Here is a 26,703-nt window from a genome sequence, read left to right on the forward strand (position 1 = left end):
GCGTAGACCCAGGTCTTCCACTAGTCATGTGACCTCAGAGAACTTGCTTAATATCTCAGGCCTCATCTTCCTCATTTAAAATAGGGATAATGAGAATATGTATCTCACAAAGTTATGAGGATTAAATATTATTAGATGCAAAACTCTTAAAGCCTTGCCTGGCATGTAATTATTTCGTAGATATTAACAGTTATCATTAGATCAACACTGCTCTTCTCAGGGCCAACTAGTATGCTAGCAGTGCCCTTTCTATTCTGTGTGTCTGATCTGTTGCTCCCTGGCCATTCAAAGGACAGTGACATTTGCAGCAAGGTAGAATGGGTTTTCTCCTTGTCTTGTACTCCACTGATTACAGGTAGTCCTCAACTTGTGATGGACTCCATCCTGATGTTCATCATAAGTTGGTTCTGACATAAGTCGAATACCTCTTTTTTTTTAAGTTTTCATTATTATTGCTTTTTATTATCAGTATCTTTGTATCTTTATAAACCCAATCTTTGTCTTTGGGGCTTGGAAATATTACATATAAACTTACGGATATATTTTAATACATATGTAAAAAATACACAAATCACAGAAGTTTACTCCAACGATGACGACAAGTTGAAGACATTGGGATTTTGTCAGTTGCAGTAATAACTACCTGTGGAAGGTTCTGGATCATCTGGATTGTCCCTGGGAAAGGGGATGGACTTTCTCGTCAGAAAATTAGTGAGAGTTGTCTGTATGGTCCTTTTCTTTTTTTCTTCGTGATTTTTGTGGTCACATCTCACTGCTTCCTGAATCCGCATGTTGACTTTTACGAAGCAATCAGCGTTTGGGTCCATGTTTTCAAGCAACTGAAGCCCCTAATTTAGTTTAGAAAAAACATAAGCTTATCCTTTGATGGTAAAAATTTTTCACAACTGTCCTTCCTCTCCCTCATTATTTCTCTTTTCTTCAGCATTTCTTTCCTCTTCAAAACCCATTAAGTTCTGATCTGTCAGTTCCCCTCCTTCCTGATGTATGAGCTGTTCCACATCGGTGATAATCAAGTTTTAAATTCAGCATTCTTGCTGTGTGGATGGTTTTCCCACCCATCTCTTCCATCCTGTTATCCTAATCAGATGCTTGGAGCGTGTTCACATAATTCAGGAATTTTTTCCTTGTTCCCTCCAGAGTTAAAGACACTGCTTCCAACATACTATGTCTCCTTCCTTTTTGTTGTTTGACCTTTGTTTTGCTGGAACTCATCCTCAAGTAACTTCTATTCACCAGTCACTGTTTTAACCCTAGAGTTATTGTAGCAAGCAAGACAGAGAAAAGAACCTTCTCTCTTGAGATTGCCTCGTGTAGGAAAACCAGAAAACAGCAAGTAATGATCAAATACATAAGATGATTTCAGGAAGTAATAGTTATTTCTGGGAAGAAATAACAGGTGATAGAGGGCTAGGCATAGGGTGGAGTGGCAACAGTTGAGAGTTCTATAAAATACAAAGTAGTCAAAGAAGTGGACTTGGATTTGGCAACACGGAGGTCATTGGTAACCTTGATGAGGGCATTTTCAGTGGCATTCAAAAGCTGGATGGGATAAAAAAAAAATTTTTTTTTTTTAAAGGAGTTTAATACACTGAGGTAGTAAGTGGGAATGCCAAGACTTAAGCTGAGGTCTTTTTTTACCTGCTCCATCACATGTGGTGAACCGGGCTGAAGGGTGTGAATTAACTGGTGAAGGGCCCTGAGAACAGTGGGGTAGTGATGGGGCTCCACAGCACCTGTCCTAGAGACCCGTGAGGGTAAGGGGCACGGGGAGCCTGGAATGTCTTGCTCTCAGTACTTGGGAAGGTGGAGTTGTGTTTTGTGACTTCTGTCTGGGGAACAGGTCCTGCAGCCTATTTCCCGATTTCACCCCTCAACCCCACAACTGCTGTCAGTGTTCCAGGTTTGTGGGACCGTGAGAGGGTCAGAGCTCCATCTCCTTCCCCTGGAAAGGCCTGGGGCCTCTGCCGCAAAGGCAGGCTGCTGTCCCTGGCTGCTAAAAGGTTAATGCCAGCTGCTCCTTGGAGAGCATTTCCTAGCAACAGCGGCAGTCCCTGAGGAGAGCCTCAGCTGGCTGTGGGGGTGAGGTGGGGGAATGTTCTTTCAGATACTCCCTGGTACCCTGGAGCGCTGGGCTAGTCAGGAGGACGCTTCCATTTGAAACAGATGGGCTCTGGTTCAAACCCCTGCTGAGAATTTGCATTTCTAACAAGTTCCCAGGTGAAGCTAACGCTGCTGGTTAGGGACCAATTCTGAAGACCGCTAGTAGAGCCAAATTCCGACTCCTAGCGACCCCGTAGGTTTCCAAGACTGTAAATCACCGTGGAAGCAGACTGCCATATCTTTTTCCCGCAGAGCCTTTCACTTAGCGGCTGATTGTTTAACCGCTGCACCACCAGGGCTCTTTACTAGTAGAACAGTGGTTCTCAAAATGTATTATATGTTAAGAATTACCTGGGAATCTTGTTAAACCACAGATTCTGATTCAGTATATCTGGAGTGAAAATGCAGACTCAGCAGGGATGCGAACCAGAACAAACCGATTCAAAGCCCTGACTGGAAAGGGTTTTTTTGCAGCAGGCTGGGGACTTGGGCTTGGCTTGGGCAGTTAGGTGAAGGAGCCCTTTGAGCTTCAGAGGGGACTTATTCCTGAGTGAAGGTGAGAGGAGAGGGCGTTAGGTAGGGCCACCACTGAATGATGGGCACTTGGGGAATTTTCTTCATCATCTCTGAGAAGACTGTGGCATTCATTCATTCATTCTGCAGATAGTAGAGTTCCCACCATGTATAGATCCTGTTCTAGGTGCTGGTGATATATATAGTAGACAAGACAGAGTCCTTGCTTCCATGGAGATTATTTTCCAGATGACCAAATGAATAAACATAAAATACTGTCCTAGGGCTCTGTAATGAATTAATAAAACAGATGATGCAATAGAACATGACTGGTGCTCAGGGAGGCCTCTCTGAGCTGAGACCCCAACACAAGTAGGAGTTAGTCTCCGGAAGACCCCAGCTGGAAAAGTGTTCCAGGCAGAGGGAACAGCAAGCACGAAGGCCCTGAGACAGCTGGGCCTATTCAGGGAACTAATGAGACATCTGGGCTTAGCGAGGAGCCCTGTTGGCCCAGTGGTTAAGTGCTACAGCTGCAAACCAAAAGGTCGGCAGTTCAAATCCAGCAGCCACTCCCTGGAAACCCTATGGGGCAGTTCTACTCTGTCCTGTAGGGTCACCGTGAGTTGGAATCAATGCAGTGGGTTTTGGTTTTTTGGGGGTTGGGGGCAAGAGGTGGTTGTGAGCCATTCATGCAGAGCTTTGTCATTTTGTTCTAAATTTGGTGGGAGGCTTCAGGAGTGTTTTAAGCAGGGGCGTGATGGGATCTGGCTTAGCGTTTTTAAATGATGACGCCAGCTACTCTGTGCCGAATGGATTGCAGGGGACGCAGAGGGAAAGCAGGGACATGAGTTAGGTGGGGATGACCATCATTAGGTGGTGATGGGGTTAGGGACACGGCAACGTAGGTCTGAGGCCGTATGCTGGGGGAGAGCATTGGCCTCTCCAGTGGTTTCTAAGTGGAGTGGGAAGGGTAAGCGAGAAGGAAAGAGCGTCCTAGACTGCAGATGGGCCAGGATGAGAGGTCGTGTGGTCACTTTGCCCAGTGAGGGCCGCAGGTCCTCCTGGGTTGGCCAGTAAGCGTCCTTCCCACAAAGACATTGTGTAGTGCCCAGGACTCCTGACTGGCTCAAATGGGGCTCATTCTGCACTACCACAGGTTGCCTCTAGGTTTCCCCAGGTCTGAGCCTCTTCTCTGACAAGCAGCAGCTAGTGCAGAGGGAGGGCCGGCTTTGCTTTCCCAGACAGGTGGATCTGAGGTGGTCGTGAACTGGGTCTTGGGTTGAGGCCCCAGCTGGGCCGTAGCTGTGTGACCTAGTACAAGTCCCTTATCCTTGCTGGGCCTCTGTTTCTTTATCTGTAAAATGGGTGGGTATGGAGAGGACATGAGGCATGGGGGCATGGCCAGGTGGTAGATTAGGGGCTCTGGGGAGATGTCTGGTGCGGGAGGTGTCCAGACCCAGGCATGGGGGCGGGGCAGACCCTCAGGTCTCAGTTCCTGGGTGCACAGAAGCATAAGAGTAAGAGCTTGCGGAGTGATGAGCAACTGCAAGCTAACAAGTGAGCAAGCTAATGGGTGGAGCCTGTCTGGGTGCAGAAGCTCCCCGGTAATTGGGCTGCCCACCCAGGCTGCTGCCCTCATTAACAGGGCTGTGGTAGGAAGGAGCGGGGGCCAGCAGCTGATTAGAGAGGCCTGGTGCTCCTAATTGCTGAGGTTCTGAGTCAGCCGCTTTCAATCTAACCTTCAACTGGAGGGGGCCGGGCAGGCGGTGCTGCAGAAGAGCCCACCTGAGCCCGAGACGGTGCTGTCACCGTGCGGGAAGCAGCCAGGTTTTCCCTGGCTTTAGATAAAGTGTGTCCCATGGCGTGGGTGTGGAGGAGACTGCTCATGAAATGATAAGCTCAGTAATGCGTGCTGCTGTTAGTTGCCGTCGAGTCAGCTCCAGCTCATAAAAAATGGCAACCTTATATATACAGAACGAAGCGTTGCCTGATCCTACGCCATCTTCACGATTGTTGGTGTATTTGAGGCCATTGTTGTGGTTTTATGTCTGTCCATCTCATGGAGGGTTTCCCTCATTTTTGCTGACCCTCCACTTTACCAAACATGATGTCCTTTTCTAGCAATTGGTCTTTGCTGATGACATGTCTAAAGTAAGTGAGCTGAAGTCTTACCATCCTTGCATCTAAGGAGCTTTCTGGTTGTATTTCTTCTAGGACTGATTTGTTGATTCTTCTGGCATTGTGAAAGAGGATGGAGCAGCCGTATTTTGCTCAAAACCCATAGGGGAAGTTCAGATCAGGTTGGTGGGGGGTGGTCAGGTACTGTGCCTGCTTGGGTGAGGGAAGAGACATGCCCATAGAGCCTGGGCCAGAACCTGATCCCTCTCATCCACCTGCTCCAGGCCACATTGCCCAGAGGAGGTGTGTCCTGGTGGAGGTCTGCCCAGAAATGCCCCCCCACCCCCACACACAGGTGAGCTGGAAATGACCCTGGGCTAACTGGGGCTCTGTGGTTTTCCTGAAGCTCAGTTTCCCTCACTGTTCAGTGTCTGGGCCTTGAGGCCACTGAGCCCAGGCAGAAGCCAGTGGGGATTTCTTTGTCACTCCCTTGTCTGCTCACTGGACTGAGTGCTCCTAGTTTCATTCCCAACAGCCAGCCCTCCACTCTTATCTGCCAACAGCAGCCCTTCCTAGAAGGAAATGACCTCCTAGAGGTATTTGCCTCTTTGTCCCTGGAGGCTGTGGGAGTCCTGGTCCCACCCAGATTCCAGAGAGTGTCCCCCACCCCCAAGGCGTTAGAGCTGTAGGAGAGAGGTCAGGTACTGAGTGAGTCCTAGGTCCTCGCTACTCAGAGTGTGGGTGGTGGACTGGCAATGTGGACATCACTGGGGCTTGTTGGGAATGCAGCCCCCCGACAAGACCTCCAGAGTCAGAATCTGCATTTTAACGTGATCCTGGTAATTTGCTTGCTTCTCAGAGTTTGAGAAGCTCTGATCTACCCTGATTCTCAAAGTGTGGGCCCCAGAGTTGTCAGAAATGCCAATTCTTGGGCCCATCCCCTAGACCTACTGAATTGGAAGCTTTGGGAGGTGAGGGCAATAGTCTGTTTAAACAAGCCCTTCAGGGGATTCTGGTCTTCAGTCAGGTTTGAAAGCGCCTGCTCTAAGGCCCCAGCCCCGCTCCTGGCTCAGGGTGAAGTCACCCCAGTGCCTGGCCTTTCCTCTGCTGGTCTCCTTCCCCTGGCTGTCATTCCCTTCATCCCTGCACACCACCCCACCGCCCCCACACCAGCTCAGGGGCACCTGCTGCCCTCACTCCTGCCATTGTCACACTAGCAAACAGTGAGCCCTGAGGCCCTTGTCTTATACTGCAGTGCCCTTTAGAGTTTGTAAAGCGCTTTCATGAAAATCATCCTTTGTGGTCCTCAGGACAAAAGCTGTAAGGGAAGCAGGAAGGTGGGGCTCCGTCCTAGTCACGGATAGAGGACAAAAGCTTCAGTCCAGTTGGTGTGACCTGCTTGGGGTTACGGGGCCAGATAGTGGGGCAGCTGCGTGCCAGGTCAGAGGGTGTCCCCTATGCCACGCTGCCTCCCTTCTTTCAGACCGAAGTGTTCAAGCCTCGTGCTTTCCCTTCTGTGGAGAAGCACCAATAACCTAATGGAGGATGCAGGAGAAGGCACACTAAGGAGTGGGCCTCCAGTGGATGTCAGCATGGAGGATGCCTTTGGGGAACCAAGAGCACCCTGATAGCCCCATCCGGGGGCCACCCTCTCACATTCACCGCCCTGTGCCACTTCTCCAAGACTTTCAGAAGCAGACCCAAGTGTTCTCAGGGTGTTCCCAATTCAAAACCTAAACATCTGAGGGTGATCAAGCGAACCACGGGGACCAAGGGCTGTGCGGGCGGGGAGCAGAGCAGCCCCCCAGGGAGACTTTTACTTCCTCTGTAGCCAGTACCATTCCCCAGGCCCATCCTTGCAAATGAAATTGAGTTTCATGAAGGCCTTGTCTCTCTGCATAATTTTCTTCATTCATTCATTCTATCTGCTGACTATCTGCCAGGCCCTGGAGTCAGCCTGATGAACGAGGCAGAAAACGGCTCTGCCTTGGTCACGGCTACTACAATAATGAGAGCCCCGGCTTATCTCACTCTGTGCCAGACACTATTCCAAGAGCTCTTCACGTGTTCACTCGTTTATTTCTCCTAACAACCTCACAGGTCAACAGCCTTATGATCCCCCTTTTACAGATGGAGAAACTGAGGCACAGAGAGGTTAGGTACCTTGCCCAGGGTCACTTACCTAGTTAGCTGTGGAGTTTGGATGAGAACCCAGGGAGTCTGTTCTGAGCATCCATGCTACTAATCACTGCACTACATCACCCTCAGAGAGCTCAGGACCTAGAAAGGTGAGGTGGACAGTGAACAAGTTAATATGATAATTTCCGAGAAAGTAACAAGTAAAAGCATAAAAGGGGGGCGATGTAACATCCAGTGGGGAAGGACGTGAAAAGGCTTAGGGTGGGCCTCTATGAAGAGGTGGCATCTGAGCTGAGCCTGTGTTGAAAAAAGGTCAAATCTGGTAGAAAAGTGCCCCAGGTAGAGGGAGCGGCAGGTACAAGGTACTGGGGCAAGAAAGAGCCTGGCATAATTGAGGAGCTCAGAGAGGCATGGGAGAGGGAGGGAGCCCTGCAAATTACCCTCCAAAGCTCTGCTGGGCCTACAGACTGGGGGTTGTCCCACTGTGCTCCTTGGATTGACTTTGTTGTTGTTAACTGTGGTTATATTGGCCCCCAATTCATAGTGACCCTAGATACATACTGACTGATTTTAGGAAATAGATTGTCAGACCTTTCTTCCTAGTCCATATGAGTCTAGAAGCTCCACTGAAACCTGTTTAGCAGCACAGCAATGCGCAAGCCTCCACCGACAGATGGGTGGTGGCTGCGCTTGAGGTGCACTGGCTGGGAATCAAAGCCAGGTCTCCTGCCTGGAAGACGAGAACTCCACCACTGAACCACCACAGCACTACACAGACCAGTTGCCGTCGGTGACCCCATGTGTGTCAGAGTAGAACTGTGCTAGGGTTTTCAATGGCTGGTCTTTCAGAAGTGGATTGCCAAGTAGGTCTTCTGAGGCACCTCTGGGTAGACTCGAACTTCCAGCCTTTCAGTTAGCAGCCAAGTGCATAAACCATTTGCACCACCCAGGATCTCCTTTTCTTGGATTAATTTTGAGTCTCCCCAAATAGGAGGAGGCAGTTTTTTACAAGGTCTCCCGAATAGAGGCCGTGGCAAAAGTCATTTGCTGTCTCCATGTCCCCACTCCCTTTTCCAAACATAACCCCCAGGCTCTGTCTTTCCGGTGGCGCCACAAAGCAGCAGCCTCTTGGGGAATAGCCATCTCATCTGCCTTGCCTCGGAATCGGCCTCACTGCCATGGCCTTTCTCCTCGGCCTAATTCAGATGTAGAAGACGTGTGTCTGTGCCTCATTACGAAGATGGATTTTTTCATTCAGCTCCTGGTGTTTCCTAAATTCCCGGGAAAAGTCATTTAGTTCATCTGCCCTAGGGGTTTGCTCTGGCAACTCGGGTGCAGAGGCTGTCTGGCAGGAATTGACTTGGCTCCCGTGGCCAGGATCCGAGGATTGGAGCAGATGCCACACAGCATCTTGGAACATCTGCCTTTTCGGGAGTCTGATGAGCAGAATGTCTACGTTAAGGCACACATTCGTTGTGCTGGTTGGTGCCTGCCGTGTGGCTTTTCTTCCCTCACAGTAGCTTCTTTCTTGCCACGGTGTGCTGTTCAGAGCCCATTCCATTCACCCCGTTACGCTACTGACCTTCAGCTCAGGGTCGTGGGGACAAAGGCAGCTAAGGAGCTGCCGAGAGCCAGGGCGACTTCGGGATCAGGCGGCTCCCTGGCGGCAAGAGAGAGACCAGCGCTCCTGGGGACATGGGTCATTCCCACAGTTCTCTAGGGACCGTGCCCACCTAGCTCACCTTTATATCAGGCCTGTGCCACACACTGAGGGCAAGGAGGTGGAAACCCCAGCCCCCGCCCTCCAGGAGCTCACCATCTGCAACAGATAACGCAGAGAGAGAAGTGCTGGGTAATGGAAGGTACAGGGAGCCCCCAGCAGAGAAGCGTAGGGGCTGTAGCTTGGCAGCGACGTATGAGCCAGGACTTCAAGGGTGGTCATGAGGTGCCCGGAGAGGGTACAGCATTGTAAGGGCAGGTGACGAGGAGGGACAGGGAGCAGGTAGGGACTGATGGGCATCTGCCGGCTTGGATATGGAGGCACTGGTGGTTTAGTGGTAGAATTATTGCCTTCTGTGCCAGAGATTCGGGTTCAATTCTGGGCCAAGGCACCTCTGCGCAGCCATCCACCATCCGTCAGTGGGGCCTTACATGTTGCTATGATGCTGAACAGGTTTCAGTGGAGCTTCCAGACTAAGATGGCCTAGGAAGAAAGGCCTGGCAATCTAGTTCTGAAAATTAGCCAGTGAAAACTGTGGGTCACAATGATCCGATCCCATCCTGCATAGTGTCACGATGAGCCGGGGCTGACTCCACAGCGACAGCTAACAACAGCAGCAGTTTGGCTAGATGGGGAAGGAAGAAGAGGGGAGATGAGAGAAGAGGGAGGGAGGGAGAAGGGAGAAAGAGACAGGTAGAGGGAGAATGAAGGGAGGATCATGGAGGGCCCTGTGTGCCAGGCTAAGATGTTTGAGCTTTATCCGTTTGGCAGCAGAGCCAGCAAAGGTTGCTAAACAGGGAAATAGTAATCACAGGGGTTTTGGGGGAGGTTCGGTGTGGAGATTTGGGAGAGGGAATGTGCAGTGGGCTGGAGAGAGCCTGCTAGATACTGAACTCTCCAAACAGTAAAAACAAGGGCCTGAATTCAGACAGGACCAATCAGAATGGAGATGTAAAAGGCAATGAAGACTTAGAGGTAACAAACCTGCTGGTGACCACCAAGAGCTCACTTTATACCAGGCCCTGTGTAAAAATAAATTTTTATTATTTTTTTTTTGTGCTCAGCCCCTTCCCACTGAATTATCAAACCCAGCCTGGGAGGTTTGACCCCCCACTTTGCAGGTGAGGAAACGGAGGTATGTGGAGGTTAGGTCCCATGCCAGGTCATACAGCAGGTCAGTGACTGGATCTGACAACCCCTTACCCACAGTTTTGTTTGTGTGCACAGTGCCTGTTGAGAAGGCCAGGGCTGGGCCAGGCGGGGGTAGGAAGGGGAGTTGGCTGGTGAAGTGAAGCACTTTGTTGTCATAGTTGAGGCCGAGCTCTCTGGAGAAGCCAAGTGGGAGAGAGAGATCAGCAGCCCAGAGGTTGAAGTCGTAGGAGTGACTGAAGTGTCATGGGAGAGAACAGGGGCTCAGGGCGGGGGAGGAGGACACCCCAGGTGGGGCATGTTGGTGGGGGGGACGACAGTTGTCTTCTCTCCTTGGGTCTGCCTGAATGACCTGTCCAGAGACTAGGATGTGTCTGTGGCCTGATGTTCCTACATGGGTGTCACGTTGAAGTGTCAGAGTCAGGACTGGTCACTGGGCACCTGCTGTGTGTGGTCAGGCCACCCAGTTGCGTGTAAGGGGAGTCAGAATTGAGAATAATCAATCCCTGTAAATGCCGATGAGGTTGCACAGTGGGGCGTGGGGGGCACAAAGCTTGGGTGTGAGCTGGGCCTCCAGGGAGGGGCTAATTCTTCCCTACCTAGACCCTTACCTGTGAATCAGGTATCACCCTGTCCTCCTAGACTGGCCCGATACGGCCGTTTCCTGCATGGCAAGGCACAGGGTCCCCTGTGTTCAGCCTCCAAGAGGTCAGGGCTTCCCAGCTCCACCTTGACCTTGCTCCAGACTTGGGCTTTTCCCGAGCCCAGCGCCTGGGCTCCTAGCTTTAACCCTGACTGTTTCACCTCCTGGGCTGTGGGTCTGTGGTGGTGTAGGTGCCCCGGAGCCCATTGCCAAGCATCCTAGTGAGCCAGCCAGTATCCGCTTCCTCTCCTACATCAGGGACCTCAGAGCTGGATTGCACTAGATCAGGGGTCAGCACCTGTTTTTATATGATCCATGAGCTAAGAATGGTTTTTAAATGGTTGGGGGGAAAATTAAAAGAATATTTTGTGACAGGTGAAAATGATATGACATTCAGATTTCACTGTACATAAATAAAATTTTGTTGGAACACAGTCACACACATTCATTTACATGTTACCTGTGGGCAGTGATGGTTCAGTGGGAGAATTCTCACCGTCCATGCGGAAGACCTGGGTTCTACTCCTGGCCAGTGTGCCTTGTGCACAGCTACCACCCGTCTGTCAGTGGGGACTTGCGTATTACTTTGATTCTGAACAGGTTTCAGCAGAGCTTCCAGACTAAGACAGACTAGGAAGAAAGGCCTGGAGATCTACTTGCAAAAATCAGTCAGCAAAAACCCTGTGGGTCACAATGGTCTGATCCACAACTGATCACGGGGGTGGCACAGGACCAGAAAGCATTTCGTTCTGTTGTGCATGAGGTTGCCATGAGTCAGGGGCAGACCTAACGGCAGCTAACACAGCAACGTATATTTATGTGTATGTATGTATGTATATATATAATGGGACCATAATGTAGTCCTTACCCTGCAATTGCCTTTTTTCACCTTTTTTTCCACTTGATAATACATACACCAAAGACATCCTCTGGGTCTCTGCATGTGAGCCTAATTCCATTTTTAGGAGCTACAGAATATAAAGGAATTTTTCCCACTGGCCTGAAGCCCCTTCTTTTCCAGGCCCCTCGCACACCCTGCTTGAGGGTAGGAACAGAGCGAGTACAAGCAAAAGCCAGAGAGCACTGTGCCTGGACCCACCGCTCTGACTTCAGACTCCTCCCATCCTCTTCCCTCTGTCTGAATCTCTTCCAGGGGGCCATAGCCTCTCTTTGCAATTTGGCTTCTACTGCCTTCCCCTGCTCACCACCCCCTACCCCAGCTTACGCATGTACCACCCATGTCTGAAATTCACTTGAGGACATGGTTCAAGTTCATTTCTCAGAAAGCTCCTTGGTCCCTGTGAAAATCAGAGGATGGACATAGCCAGAGAGGCCGGGGTGGGACCCAAGAGTATTGCCTAAATTCATGGGTAAAATGCATCTGAATCTCAGCGGTCGCTGCCCTGCCACCTGCAGTGAGTACATGCGGTGTCAGGAACCTGACCGCAGGCAGCAGGCACCGCTGTGCTGGGAACTCCCTGTGTGACCTTGGATAAAAACCTCTTCCACTCTCGGGGGCCCCTTGTCCTCACCTGTGAAAGAAAAGCGTCCTTCAGCAGCCTCCTCCCGTGAAGTTCAGGCTCTGTCTGGCCCTGCAGCGTTACTGCCCCTGAACCTGCTCCCAGGGGTCCTACGCTGGCCTCTACAGAATAGGGACAGGCAGCAGCTGAAGCTGCGAGCTAAAACTCCTTTCTCCATGCCTCTGGAACACAGCTCAGTTTGTTGTCCTAAAGCTTCCTAATTTGCTTCCCAGTTTACTTTGGCTCAGGCTGAGTAACTGAGTTGACTGAGTTGGTGTCCTCTGAGCAGGAAGAGGTCAGTGTGGGAGTTGGCATGGTGCCTCTGAGAGCCCCCTCTGCCTCTGACCTTTCTATGATGTTTTGTGCCCCTCGTGGCCCCAGAAGGTAGGTTACGGAAAGGCAATGATTATACCCATTTTCCAGAGGAAGAAACTAAGGCTGAGAGCGATAACTCGCTCCCAATGGTACAGCCAGGTCTTCGCAAATACTCTTACCTCTTGGTTCAGAACTTCACTATGTACCTTTTGGGAAGTAAAGGGAGCTACAGACGTGCAGGAAACCATCTCCCCCAAGGAAGGTGATGCCTGGTGCCAGCTTGCAAATGGGGTGCCAAGGTGGATGACTAAGTACCCTCCACACTGGGGAAGGAATTGTGCCTCCTATGGCAGCACCGTCCATGATGGGGTGTGGTGCCCAGGACGGGCTTATAGGAACTCCAAGCCCTGACCCCTCCCTAGGACAGTGCCCCCATAGAGTGGGCCCTTGCACTGGGATGGCTGAGCCAGGGGAGTGGCAGGACACATGCAGAGGTTTGTAGGGGGATTTGTGGACTGGAGTCACCATGAGGCCAGCTCCCTTGCTAAGTGGGTAGAAGCTTCTGCAGGGTTGGATTGGGGTGTTGGGGACACTGGTCAAGGCTCCCTGAGGACACCTGCCTGGTACCCCCCATGGGCTTTCTGCCGCCGGGCCCTGAGCTCAGTGGCTATTTTCCCCCCGGGGTCAGGTTAATGTGGCTTTGAGAGTACTGGTGGCAGGAAGCATTGTTGGCAAATCTGTTTAGCAGCTATTACCAGGGGCGGTAATTCTGTGCAGCCTCTTGTACTCTGTTGTGGTAAATAACAGATAATGACATTTCCTGTTGATGGCGTGGCCTGGCACTGCACACGCAGCACTCACCTTGCCCCTGCGCCTGCGGCTGCCACACATCAGGGGCCTGTGATTGTTTATCGTGCTCCAATTGCCGTTTTTTTTCTTGCCGTGACATTTCTCTCACTGCTCTTTGCTGTTCCCTGACCTTAACTTGGGTTAGATCAGCCTGTCCTCCTGTTCTCCCACGGGAGGGCACCGGAGGGCAGCTCTCTTGCCAATGGGGGCAGCCGAGGAAAGAAGGTGGGAGTCAGCCCAGACTCCAAAGCCAAGAATCAGGACTTTATCAGATGCATCTTTGGGGTTCTTTAGCCCTCTCACTTCTAAACTTTCCTCACCCCTGTCATCCTACCTTCTGTGGGTAGGAGGGATAGAAATGATTCTCCCAGGGTTTCAGATGGGGAAACTGAGGCAGAGCAGGGTTGTGATCTGTCAGGACCAGAATAAGAATCCAGGCCTTACGGAGACTTCTCTGCCCAAGAACTACTTGCTAAGTTTTCAGGCAAAGACGAGAGCATGAATTGGGCCCACCAGGGAGTAAGGCCTGTGTTCCTGGCTTGTTAGCCCAGGGGAGGGGCTGCTGTGCCTTTGCTCCTCCCAGGCTTCTTGGCTTTCCAGCTCCTTCTCTACTCCTCTGCCTTGTTCATCTTCCTGATGTATAGCTGAGCGTGTCATTCTCTCTCTCCCCTAGAACCTTCAGTGACTCCCTGCTGCCTGCAGGATAAAGTCTGAATGCATCCACTCAGTGTCCGGGACCCTCAGTCTGTTCCCTGGCCACAAGCTGTTGAGTTCAGCAGCATAAATTAAGCCCCCATGCTGGGAGTTCTACAGCCCGAGGGCTGGCCTAACGCCACCAGGCCCAGATCTGTCCTCTCTCTCCTTGGAGCTCTGTTTCTGCCCTGGCCAGGCACCGAATTGATCATTAGTGCTGTTATGCTCAGAATGTGAAAAAGCCTTAGGGTGTTTGTCTAGCCTGCTGTATTTTTCAAATGAAGAATCAGTTCCAACAATGGGATTTACTGGATGCAGTTCCTTCCAAGGGACTGCATGGATACCACAAATATCAATGTGGCCGAAGCCGGATAATCCGCCCACCCCGACCCCCACTGCTTTTCTCCCATATGCTCTCTGAACCCTTGCTCTGTTAACCTATCCACCATCCATCCTGTTGACCCGGCTGGCAGCCTTCCCCTTCCCTCACCAGCTAGACACAGGAGTTGAATTCTGTAGGATCGAGGAATGTTCCAGAAAAAGGAGTGTGTATGTCAGGATTCCTGTTTTCAGCAAAGTGACAGGATCCATATTTTTTCCGAAACCAGGGTCTGACTATGTCCTTCCGCTCCTTCTCAGCACCTCTAGGAAGTCCAGCTCTGGGAGCACATTGTGCCAGCTAGTGCCAGGCGCATGCTAAACTCTGGGGATTTCATTACAAACAACAGTGAGGAGTCATGGTCTGAGAGGGGTGCAGTCCGAGAGCAGACAATTTCAGTGTGATGCGGTCAGTGTTTCTCTGGAAACATCGATTCAGTGTCGAGCAAAGTGGAGGGAGTGACTTGTGTTCCCCAGGGTAATCACAGAGGAGGAGACGTTTGAGTTGTTCCTGAGGGATAAATAAGATTGCTAGGTATGAGGTGGGGTCCCTGGTTGGTTCAAATGGCTAATGCACTCTGCTGTTAACCATACAGCTGGCGGTTCAAGTCCACCCAGAGGCACCTCGGAAGAAAGACCTGGCAATCTGCTTCCAAAAAAGCAGCCATTGGAAACCCCATGGAGCACAGTTCCATTCCTGGAGTGGCCATGGGTCAGAGTCAACTCGATGGCAACCGGTTTTTTAGGCATGAGACACAGCCTGGCAAAAACACACGGGCGTTAAAATACCTAGTGTGCCGGGATAGACGGCAAAGCATGGTGGGCTTGGCGAAGTGATGGGGGATGAGGCTGGAGAGCTAGGTGGGAGCCGGGAGGGAAGGTTCTTTGTGTGTGTGTATATGTTTTCTTGTCTCTTCCCCATCAGCCTGTGAGCCTCACTGTGTCCTCTACCTAACCCTTGGTCTGGGGGGGATTTAGGAAGTGTTTGTTGGATACCCTTGACCTCATTGGCTTGACCTGGAGCTAAAGTCACTGTCCACCAAATTCTAGGAGATAAAATGGTGGAGGGGCAACAATGGAATAGCTTTGCCTGGCTGGCTTCTTCTTCGCCCACCCATGGAAGTTTTCAGCCTTCCAAAAGCAGGTCTTCGACTTCATTGTCTTTGGGGTTGGCCCCAGGAAGGTCACATGCCCTGGAACTGCAGAATTTTAGAGCTAGACTGGCCTGGCTGGGGGCTCCTTGCTTCGTCAAGTGCTGACTGCAGTGAACATCCTTCCTCCAAGGTGGGCTCTTGGGCATCCTCCAAGCTAGGGATTGTGAAACGGACATGGGGGTAAAAGCTAAAACAATCCACCTTCTCATAAAAAGAAACGAAGTTCTGACACATTGCTATGACATGGATGAATTTTGAAAACATTCTGCTGAGGGAAAGAATTCAGCACAAAAGGACCAATATTGTATAACCCCGCTTATATAAAATATCTAGAACAGGCAAATGCAGAGAGACCGAAGTTTAGTAGTGCTTACCAAGGGCTGCGGGAGAGAGGAATGAATGTTTTTGCTGAAGGGATACTGAGCTTCGGTTTGGTAGGGTGAAAAACTGGTAAAAATGGATAGTGGTGATTGTGATACAACATGGCAAATGTAGTTAATGTCACTGAACCCTACACTCGAAAATGGTTAAAATGGCAAACTTGTGTTATATTTTTATAACCACGATACAGTTAAAAACAAAAACCAACCCAGCCTTTTCCCTGGCTGTGGCCTTGGGAAACAGGCTCCTTTAACAGAGCCTGGGCCTGGTGATTAGCAGGCGGCAGGCTCGTAGCAGCCCTCAGTCAGAAATTGTCTGTGGGAGGCCCTGGCCCAGGGCTTCCAGAAAGAATAGGTTGGTTATGCAACCAGGGCCGGGCTGGGGGAGGCTGGAGCTGGCTTTTGTTTGGGGCTTTCAGTTCCCTGCGTTGGCGTTCCTGGCGTTGGCCAATGTCTATCTCAGAAAGTGGGCCGCCATTTATCTTCAAAGAAGCTGTATCTCCACTGCCTGTAGGACCCAAACCCTTCCACTTGCTCTCGCCTTGGCTCCCTTGTAACCAGTCATGTCTGTTTTCTTGACCCCATTAGCATCCACCTCAACAAGTGTGGAAGTCATAGAAGAACATGGGTGAAAAGCAAGATGGGGAATGGGAATCCCAGTCCAGCCTTCCTCTACCTGACCTTGTATTACCTCGGACAAATTACCTAACCCATCTGTGCCACAGTTCCATTATTGTTAAATGAATGATCCACGTCAAGACCTTATACCGTGCCCAGCACATAGCACGTGTTATGTAAGTGCTTGCTTTTAGCATGATGGACCTGGCTTTGCCATCCCCTATTATTGGCACTGGGGTTTTTTTATTATGGACAAGCAACCTGGTCGGTATCTCCAGGCCTTCAATTCCTCATTCATGAAGTTCAGATCATAAAGCCTCCCTTACAGGGTCATTTTCAAAGTAAATGAGATTAAATACGATAATGATAATGTGTGTTGAGTGCTGAGCATGGTGCCAGGCATGGAATAAATGCTCAATAAATGGAGGCTATTATCATTATTACGAGTTTTAACTCTAAGTAACCACGCGGCAGGGAGCAAGACAGATGTAAGTGAGTTGCTGCGCCACCTGGGCCTGACTTTATCCCAGCTTGGAAGTAGTTCAGGAAGACAAAGGGGACTGAGGCTAGAGAAATGCAGACTGCTGTGTGAGGGGGGAGGGAGGGTCCAGGAGGTAGTTAACCAGCGTTTTAGTCCCCAGGTGAATCTGATGCAGCCACATGGACCTGCAGCAGGGAACCTAGAGGGCTGTTGAGCTCAGCTGTGGCTCGGCCCATGTCAAGCCGAGAGTTTCTTTCTTTCTTTAGAGTGGGAAGGCACTAATTAAGAGCTCTGGAGTCCCTGGGTGGTGCAAATGATTAACACATTCGGCTGGTAACCAAAATGTTGGAGGTTCAAGTCTACCCAGATGCACCTCCCAAGAAAGGCCTGGTGATCTATGTTTGAAAAGTCAGCCATTGAAAACCCTCTGAAGCACAGTTCTACTCTGACACTCATGGAGCCACCATGCCTCGGGGTTGACTCAACAGCAATTGGTTGGTAACGAGGGTTCCAGGGTTCTGATTCCAGAAGAATTTGTCTGCCCCAGGCAGGGCGGAGCAGGCTGAGGACAGAGCTTATGGAAAGGCTGAGGAGAGTCAGGGCAGCCTTCACCGTGTGTTCGAGCTCCACCTGCCTGTACATTCCTCCTGACCCGGCAGGCTGGCACAGTGACTGGGGTGGGCCACGGGGTACACACTGGTGCTGGGAGATTTTGAGAGGGTTGTGTTGGGGAACCCCTGGGCAGACAGATAAATACATGGGTTTCTAGTCTTCACTCAGCAGTCCCTCCTGGGGAGAATCAGTGCAATCTCTTGTCCTCTCACAGGCTTGTCCCCTTTGATGTTTGAGGGAGACAAGTCTGGAGTCTTCGACGTGGTCTCCTGACCCAGGAGCTGCTGGTGCTCCTTTTCTGTCTGATTTTAGATGAAGTCCCTGAGTAGCTCAAACAGTAATGCACTTGGCTGCTGGCCAAAAGGTGGCAGGTCTAAGCCACCCAGAGGTGCCTCGGAAGAAAGACCTGGTGATCTGCTTCCGAAAGGTCACAGGCATTGAAACCCTGTGGAGCACAGTCCTACTGTGCACACGTAGGGTCCCCACGAGTTGGAAGCAACTCAGTAGCAGCTAGTCCATATTTTAGAGCCACGTGGCTCAGCCTTTCAAACATAGGCTCCCTTTGGATAAACGTGGAAACTGTCCATGTTGTTTTTGAACACTATTTGAAATTTCAAAATAATATGTTTGCAAATAGCGGTGATAATGTGGAATGTACTTTTCCCACGACACATGGCCTTCCTCAGGCCCTGAATGGGGACCCCAAATAGAGAGTCACCGTAGAACAGCTTGCAGATGTCATGATGTTAGCAGAAACAAGCATGTGGGGGACTCTCCGTCTCTTGGGTGGGCACCCTGACCCTAGCCTGAGACAGAGCTGACCCTAGGAAGCTGTCCCTGTCTCCCCCTGCCGTTTCGAACAGCTCCTTTGTCCCTTCCATATTTATGTACATAGTCCACTCTGCTCACACGTTTCTGCAAGGTGCTCTCCTGTCTTGTTGTCGTTGTGTGCCATCGAGTTGGTTCCGACTCATAGCGACTCTGTAGGACAGAGTGGAACTGCCCCATAGGGTTTCCAAGGAGCCACTGGTAGATTCAAACTGCTGACCTTTATGTTTAGTGGCCGACCTCTTAACCACTTTACTACCAGAGCTCCAGACTTAACTTGGTCAGACTTAATGCTCTGTCTATTCGGGACAGCGATTATGTGTCTCGTCCCGCCACGGGGACTGTGTCACAGGCATTTTTTTTTTTAATGTTTGAAAATATATATATGTATGTATATATGTTTTATTCAACTTTAGATGAAGGTTTACAGAACAAACTAGTTTCTCATCAAACAGTTAGTACACACATTGTTCTATGACATTGGTTAACAGCCCCACAACATGTCAACACTCTCCCTTCTCAACCCTGGGTTCCCTATTACCAGCTTTCCTGTTCCCTCCTACTTTCCAGTTCCCGCCCCAGGGCTGGTGTGCCCCTTTAGTCTTGTTTTCTTCCATGGTCCTGTTCAATCTTTGGCTGAAGGGTGAACCCCAGGAGTGACCTCATTACTGAGCTGAAAGGGTGTCTGGGGGCCATACTCTCAGGGTTTCTTCAGTCTCTGTCAGGCCAGGAAGTCTGGTCTTTCTTTTTGAGTTAGAATTTTCATCTACATTTTTTTCTCCAGCTCTTTCCAGGACCCTCTATTGTGATCCCAGTCAGAGCAGTCAGTGGTGGTAGCCAGGCACCATCTCGTTGTACTGGACTCAGTCTGGTGGAGGCCATGGTAGATGTGGTCCGTTAGTCCTTTGGACTAATCTTACCCTCGTGTCTTTAGTTTTCTTCATTCTTCCTTGTTCCCAAAGGGTTGAGACCAGTGGAGTGTCCTAGATGGCTGCTCACAGGCTTTTAAGACCCCAGACGCTACTCACCAAAGTAAAATATACAACTTTTTCTGTATAAACTAAGTTGTACCAATTGAGCTAAATGTTCCCCAAGACCATGATCCCCACAGCCCTCAGCCCAGCAATTCAGTCCCTCAGGGAGTTTGGGTGTGTCTATGGAGCTACAATGGCCCCACCTTGAATAGGCTGTGCTGGCTTCCCCAGTGTTGTTCACTGTCTTACCCTTCAATTAAGTTACTGCTTATCTACGTCACAGGCATTTCTTAACACCTCGTGTTGAGCATATACTGCACCCACCTTGTCCTCCACAAATGCCTGTCAAATGAATTAACTCCTTGAGACCAAGTGCCACGTCTCAGGGCATCCCTCCTCTCAGCTTCTGATTAAAGAACCCCTCTCCACCCCTTGAGGAGCCCTGGTGGCCCAGTGGTTAAGCGCTCAGCTGCTAACTAAAAGGTTGGCGGTTGGAACTCATCATCTGCACAGAGGGAGAAAGCTATGTCAGTCTGTTTCCGTAAAGATTTACAGCCTTGGAAACCCTATGGAGGCAGTTCTGCTCTGTCCTACAGGGTCACCATGAGTCAGAGTCTACTCGAGGGCAGTGGGGTTGGTTTTTGTTTTTCTCCACTCCTTGGAGTCCCTAAGTGGTGCAAATGGTTAAGTGCCTGACTAGTAACCAAAAAGTTGGAGGCTCAAGTCCACTCAGAGACACTTCGGAAGAAAGGCCTGGCAATCTCCTTCCCAAAAATCAGCCAGTTCTACTCTGACACACATGGGGTCACCCTGAGTCAGTTGACTAAGTGGCAAATGGTCTGCACCCCTTTGCTAAGCTCTTGTCTGACACCATCTCTGCCTCCATTTATGTCCCTGTCCCCCACACTGCAGGCCCCTCAGGCCCAGTTGAGACAGCTCAAACCTCCTGTGTTTCTCATGATCTAGTGGAAAAGAGGCAGAGGCTACAATGCCATCTCCTGGTCTGAGAGGTGACACTGAGGATAGCTAGCAGGGGGTGGGGAACAGGGTGGCATGGCCTTGTGGGACAGCCATACTCCCCTCTCCACCTCCAGCCAGCCTGGTCGTTCATCCTGTCTGAAGTGTCCTGATGTCCCCAATGATGGGCACACGCTCGGGGAAGCACGCACACAGAGATGCTCCAAAGCCACACCCCGATCCTGATTTCTTATTATGCCCTCCATGAATGTTAATAATCAAGCTTGATTCTGTTGCCTTTGTAACCCTCCTCTGCACTCAGGATAAGGTGGGAGCTGGCTGTACATCCGTGCAGGCAGAGGGGCGGGGTGTGTTTTGGAAGCTAGTTCTGAAATCAGCAGGCAACCACGGTGCTTTCTTTCAACTGGGAGAGGTGGCTGGGAGCTGGGCACAGGCCTGGTGTTACAGGTGGCCCCCGGCAATGTCAGTGGCTCATCTGGTGGAAGGTGAGGACCTGCTCAAAGGTGGCAGTGCAGCCTTCGGGAGCCTGGGCACAGAGAGGAGGCCGGGCTCTGCATGTTGATACCCCTGGTGACCACAGCCCAGGTGGAGGGGGACTGGGGTCTCCCTGGCAGGGGCTGGGGGTGGGAAGCACAGAAAGACTTGTCTTCCTTCCGAAATTTTTCTCCAGCTACCTCCTGGCTTCAGTCTCAGACCAAACAGCAGATGGTTAATGTTCTTAAGGCCGTGCCTCTCCAGGCCCTGTTGTTGCTGTTAGCTGCTGTCAAGTCAGCTCTGACTCATGGTGACTCTGTGTAGGACAGAATGAAATATTGCTCAGTCCTGTACCATCTTCAGAGTTATTGGCATGTTTGAGTACAGTCAGACAATATTCTTTCTGATCCATAGGGTTTGCATTGGCTAATTTTTAGAGGCAGATCCCCAGGTCTTTCTTCCTAGTCTGTCTTAGTCTGGAAGCTCTGCTGAAACCGGTCCACCCTGGGTGACCCTGCTGGTGTTTGAAATACCAGGGGCATAGCTTCTATCATCATAGCAACATGCAAGTCACCACAGTATGACAGTGGTGGCTTTGGGCTCTAGTCCTCGGTATTTGTAGGCAGTCAGGGCAAGGTCCAGAACTCTGCGTGCCCTTGGCCCTGCTGGCCCCCATTAGGAAGGGCCCGGGCTGTGCCCTCTCCCTCCTGAGTCTTGACCTAGTCTGTGGTTCTGGAAGAGGGTCCGGGGCCCCCAGAAGCCAGCTCTGCCTTAACTCAGGGGTGAGAGTGAAGCCAAATCCAGGCAGGAGAATGAGGGCCTGGAATTGTCCTGCCTGGGCAGCGAGGCCTGACTGGGGCAGCAGGAGCCCACATCTGGGGCTCAGAGAGAATGGGGCTCACATCCTATTTCTATGATGGAGTTACTTAACTTCAAGCCTCAGATCCCTTGTTCATAAAACAGAGACAATTATACCCACCTTGTAGGCTTGTTAGGAAAATTAAATGAGATTCCACATAAAGCACCTAGCTTGGTGCTTGGCATAGCATAAGTGTCCAATAAATAATATAAATATCTGCAGTATGCTTATCAATGTCTAAACTATATATAAGCAGCCCTGGAAGCCCTGGTGGTGCAGTGGTTAAGAACTTGGCTGCTAACCAAAAGGTCAGCAGTTCAAATCCATCAGCCGCTCCTTGGAAACCCTATGGGGTAGTTCTATAGGGTCATTATAGGGTCACTATGAATCAGAATCAACTTGACAGCAATGGTTTTTTTTTTTTGGTTTGGTGGTACAACAGTTAAGTGCATGGCTGCTAACCAAAAGATTGACAATTTGAACCCACCAAGTAGCTCTTGGGAGAAAGATCTGGCTCTCTGCTTCTATAGCGATTACAACCTAAAAACCCTGTGGGGCAGTTCTACTCTTTCATATGGGGTCACCGTGGGTCAAAATCAACTTGACAGCACCTAACGGCAAACTATGTATATCCAAGGTTGTTTGTCAAAAGGACCCGGGTTCCAGATACCACGTATATGGCAACAAGGCTATTTCTAGCCCCTCCACTCCTGGTGCACTTGGGGGTGATGCACCTCCAGGCCTGGCTGATGATGTCTTGGGGTTGAACAGGGCTGAGCCTTAGGTCGGAGGGGTCGGTGACCCCATGGTACTATCCCAGAGGGACTCAGAAGGCAGGGCTGGCAATCTACGGTGACCCACACTCAGCCAGTTAGGTCCTGTCTCCTGTCTGTCTGCACTTCTGCTTGCAGCTTTCTTCATCCATCCTGACCTGCAAACACCCAGACCTGGTCTAGAAATGAAGTTGGGGCAAGCCATTTCTCAAACCATTCAGCATAGACTTCCTTTAAATAGGAATTCTGCCTGCTTATCCACTTAAGATAGCACAGTTTTGACGTAGCACAATTTGGTTTGCATTTTGGCCCATATCCTTCCAGATTATTTTCCTGTGCATATATCGACTTCTATGTAGATACCAGCACAGATGCATATTTATATAGTCGGGAATCGTACTGCGCATACCGTTCAGAGCGTTGTTTTTTTTAACTTAAAAATGTATTGTGAATGTTATTCCATTTCAGTGTCTCTATGGCTTAGTCCTTTTTCTTTTCTTTCACTTTTTCTGTTTACATAGACATTTTTATTGGGGCACCGCTTTCCTTTTTCTGGATTTGATTCACAGCACCTGGACCACATTATGTGACACGAAATGCGTATTTGCAGCCTTTCATAATTCATTGTCCGCGTGCTGATATCTTTACTGTGTAGTTCTTTCTTGTCCCCACTTGATTGAAGCCGGAGAACGAGCCCTCTGAAAACATCATTTGTGGCAGGGTTCCTAATGAAAAACTATCTCATATATTACAGATGTTTTTGTTAGTTGCTGTCAAGTCAGCTCCAACTCATGGCAACTGTATGTACAAAAGAAGGAACCATTGCGTGGCCCTGTGCCGTGTTCTCATCTTCTAGCACTGTATTGGACAGTATTCTCTTGTGCGCCATAGGGTTCGTATTGGCTAATTTTCAGAACTAAATCGCCAGGCCCTTCTTCCTAGTCTGTCTTAGTTTGGAAGCTCTGCTAAAACCAGTCCACCATGAGTGGCCCTGCTGGTATTTGAAATGCTGGTGGCATAGCTTTCAGAGTCCCAGCAACATGCCAGCCACCCCAGTATGACAAGCTTACAGATGGGTGGTGGATCGCACATACAAACTTCAATTAGTTGGATCTCCTGAGAAAGTAATTTTCCAAGTAAGTTTTGCTAACTGATAAACTCCTCCATTCGCTGGGACATTCCTTGAGACCAAAGGGTGGCGCCTTACTCACCCCATAATTCCTAGAACAATTGTTTACACACAGTATCGAGTAAATGTCTGTTGCATCGAAGCACCAAACGTTTTTAAACGAACCGTCTTTGACATTCATTTCTGTGGTGCAGCGTATACCCCGACCTCCTTGTACAGAACTTTTGAAGGCGCTTTTATCTGTTTTGGCTGACGGTGCATCACACACATTGCTTTCTGTGTGAGAACAGCCACACTGTGAAGCTCTCAGGGCCTGGGCGGGGGATGTGGCATTTACCAGGTTACTGAGTAGTCCCATACTGCTGTCCCTCTGCCATGTGAGTGTCTGTTTCCAGAGCATTTTTTTAAACATTTTTCTTTATTGTACTTTAGATGAAGGTTTACAGAAAAACTAGTTTCTTATTAAACAGTACACATGTTGTTTTATAACATTGGTTAACAACCCCACATGTCAACACTCCTTTCTCGACTTTGGGTTCCCTTTTACCAGCTTTCCGGTTCTCTCCTGCCTTCTAGTCCTTGCCCCTTGGGCTGGTGTGCCCCTTTAGTCTCATTTTGTTTTATGGGCCTGTCTAATCTTTGGCTGAAGGGTGAACCTTGGGAGTGACTTCAGTACTGAGCTCAAAGGGTGTCCGGGGGCCACACTCCCAGGGTTTCTCCAGTCTCCAGAGCAATTTTGTTCCCTCCCCACACTGGTACAATGCCTCCTCCTTCTTCTACCTGTAGCAGCTTGGAAGCTACGCCATCGAGCTGGGTGGGATTCTGTGTGAAATGGGGCATCAGGCTCCCAGTAAGGACGGCAGGCCTGTCCTGGGGTTCAGTCCCTGAGCTTTGGTGCAGATAGCCTCATTTGAGTGGCCCGCAGACCTTTCTTGTTGTACTTTCTGACTCTTGGGTCGCGTCTGGGAAGGTGCAGGTGTCAGATGGGGGAGTTCCAGGTAGTTAGGCTGTGTCTGAAGTGACCTGATGGGGAAGTTGAGAAGGGTGCCTGACCTGACCTTAGAATGTGCCTGCAGAGAGATAGCCTGCAAGATGCACCCCTGGGAAAGGGGGCAGAGGCAGTCATGTTGGGGGCAGGTAACACCATCCCTTCTCCCCACCCTTTGGAAAGGACTCTTCACGTCATTACCTCCATGGGGGCCAGCCTGGATTCACATCCATCACCCTGAGGGTGAGGCCCACTCAGGAGGGGTACTAGAGATGACCCTTCAGTCCCACCTTCATCGGGGGGTACCCTGACATCCCACCCCACATGGAGCTCTCCTTCTTCTGACCTTCTGTCCCCACCTCGCCAGCATTCCTCAGCATGATGAACCAAATGCGTGTGTCTTGTCTCCCCAGCAGATTGGCACATTCCAAGAGGGACCCCGTCTCACCACCTCAGTTGTCATACGCAAGTAGCTGCATTTGTTCACTCATTTATTCACAATATTTATTCACTGGGTGAGCAGAAACAGACATGGCGTCTGCCCCTAGGTTTTCTGTTGTTATCCTTAAGGTATTCATTGGCTAATTCTTGGAAGTAGATCGCCAGCCCCTTCCTCCTAGTCTGTCTTAATCTGGAAGCTCTGCTGGAATCTGTCCTCCGTGGGTGACCCTGCTGGTCTTTGAGATACTGGTGATGTAGCTTCCAGTATTATAGCAACATGCAAACCACCACAGTACAACATCATGTTTGATGAAGTAGAGGGTCAGAGAAAACAAGAGAAACCCTCTATGAGATGTATCGACATAGCTGTAACAGTGGACTCCAACATACCAACGATGGTGAGGACGGTGCAGGACCGAGCAATCTTCTGTTGTTATTCATAAGGTTGCCACGAGTCGGAGCAGACTCAACGGCAAGTATCAACAACAACTGCCCCTCAGGGAGCTGACAGCCTATGGGGGAAATGACAGTAATCACACAGCCACACAAATGAGCGTAAAATCACAGCCCTGACAGTGAGGAGAGGAGGCAAAAGCCTGTTAGAGAGCTCTAACCAGATGAAGAAGTCATGGAAGGCATCCTGGAAGAAGTGATGCTTTTCCTGAGGACTAAAGGATACAAGTGTTAATGATGAGAGAGTGTGGCCAAGTGCATCCCAAGCAGAGGAAGCAGCAGGTGCAAAGGCCCTGTGGTAGGAGAAGCAGAGCAAGACAACATGAATGGAGCACAGTGGGTGGAGGACAGGTGATGGAGCGGGGGAGAAGGGTGTGAACTGAGGCTGGTGAGGAGGTCCGGCCTGAGCAAACATCATAGACCCTGTGAAAGGGGATGGTTATCATCCGGAGAGCAACGGGAAGCCTCTGAAAGCTTTTAAGCTGTCAGGGATGGAAACATGACATGATTAGCTTTGCGTCTTGAAAAGATCACTCTGGCTGCTGTGTCAGGAACCAATTGGAGGTTGGCCAAAGTGGGGGTGGGGAGCCCTGCTGGAAGGCCACTGTGCAGGCCTGGAGACGGGTAACCACGGTGTGGAGCTGGGTGGTGGTGGTAGAAAAAAGGTGATAGGTCCAAGAGAGATTTTTGAGTTCTTGGAGTTGGATTACTTGGATGGGGAGCAGGGGAGAATGAGTATCGAGGGTGATTGCTGGGTATTTATTTGGCTTATGCAACTGGATGGATGGTGGCATCCCTCCCCAAGGCAGGTGTGCTGGGAAGGACCGTGGCTGTTGCCCTGTCTTTCCCGTGCACTGTGCTAGGAACGTTCATGGATCACCTCCCTTGATCTTCCCAACTGTGGTCTGAGGTATGACTGTTACCAACATTTTACAGATGAGGAAGTGAGCCTCAGAGAAGGTAAGTAACAAATCCAAGGTTGCCCAGCTTCTAAATGGCAGACTTTGCTCTCTCTGGCCCCAAAGCCTGTGTACTGTGGGCTTGTACCCTGAGGCCTCCACTTCTCTGTGTTCTATGGGCAGGGATGTCCATTTGCAAAAGGAATGATGGAGTGACTGAGACAAGAATGAGGAGAGAAGATGTCTGTGGTCTGAAGGCCCAGAGTTTATCACTTCTTTCAGAGTCAGGCCCCAGAAGCTAGACTTGGTTTATTTAGTACTCAGACACAGTTTCCCACAACGGGTCCTGCAGCCAGGCGCAGGAATCCAATGCTTGCTTGCCCAGAGCAATTCTGCTCAAAGGAAGCCCATTTTGGGCAGGGAAGCAGGTGGCCACCCCGCGCCATCCTTGATCACATTTCATGCAGCATTCTATTTGCACAAGTTGATGTAGAGGCAGATTGG

The 26,703-nt window shown here is 50.2% G+C and overlaps 1 protein-coding gene across 1 annotated transcript in view; it reads left to right on the top strand.

Moving 5' to 3' along the window:
• The window catches only part of RPH3AL (rabphilin 3A like (without C2 domains)), a 145,618-nt gene that overhangs the window by 8,113 nt on the left and 110,802 nt on the right, over nucleotides 1-26,703 (top strand).

Source organism: Loxodonta africana, chromosome 18 (assembly GCF_030014295.1).
Source record: "Loxodonta africana isolate mLoxAfr1 chromosome 18, mLoxAfr1.hap2, whole genome shotgun sequence".
Lineage (NCBI taxonomy): Eukaryota > Metazoa > Chordata > Mammalia > Proboscidea > Elephantidae > Loxodonta > Loxodonta africana.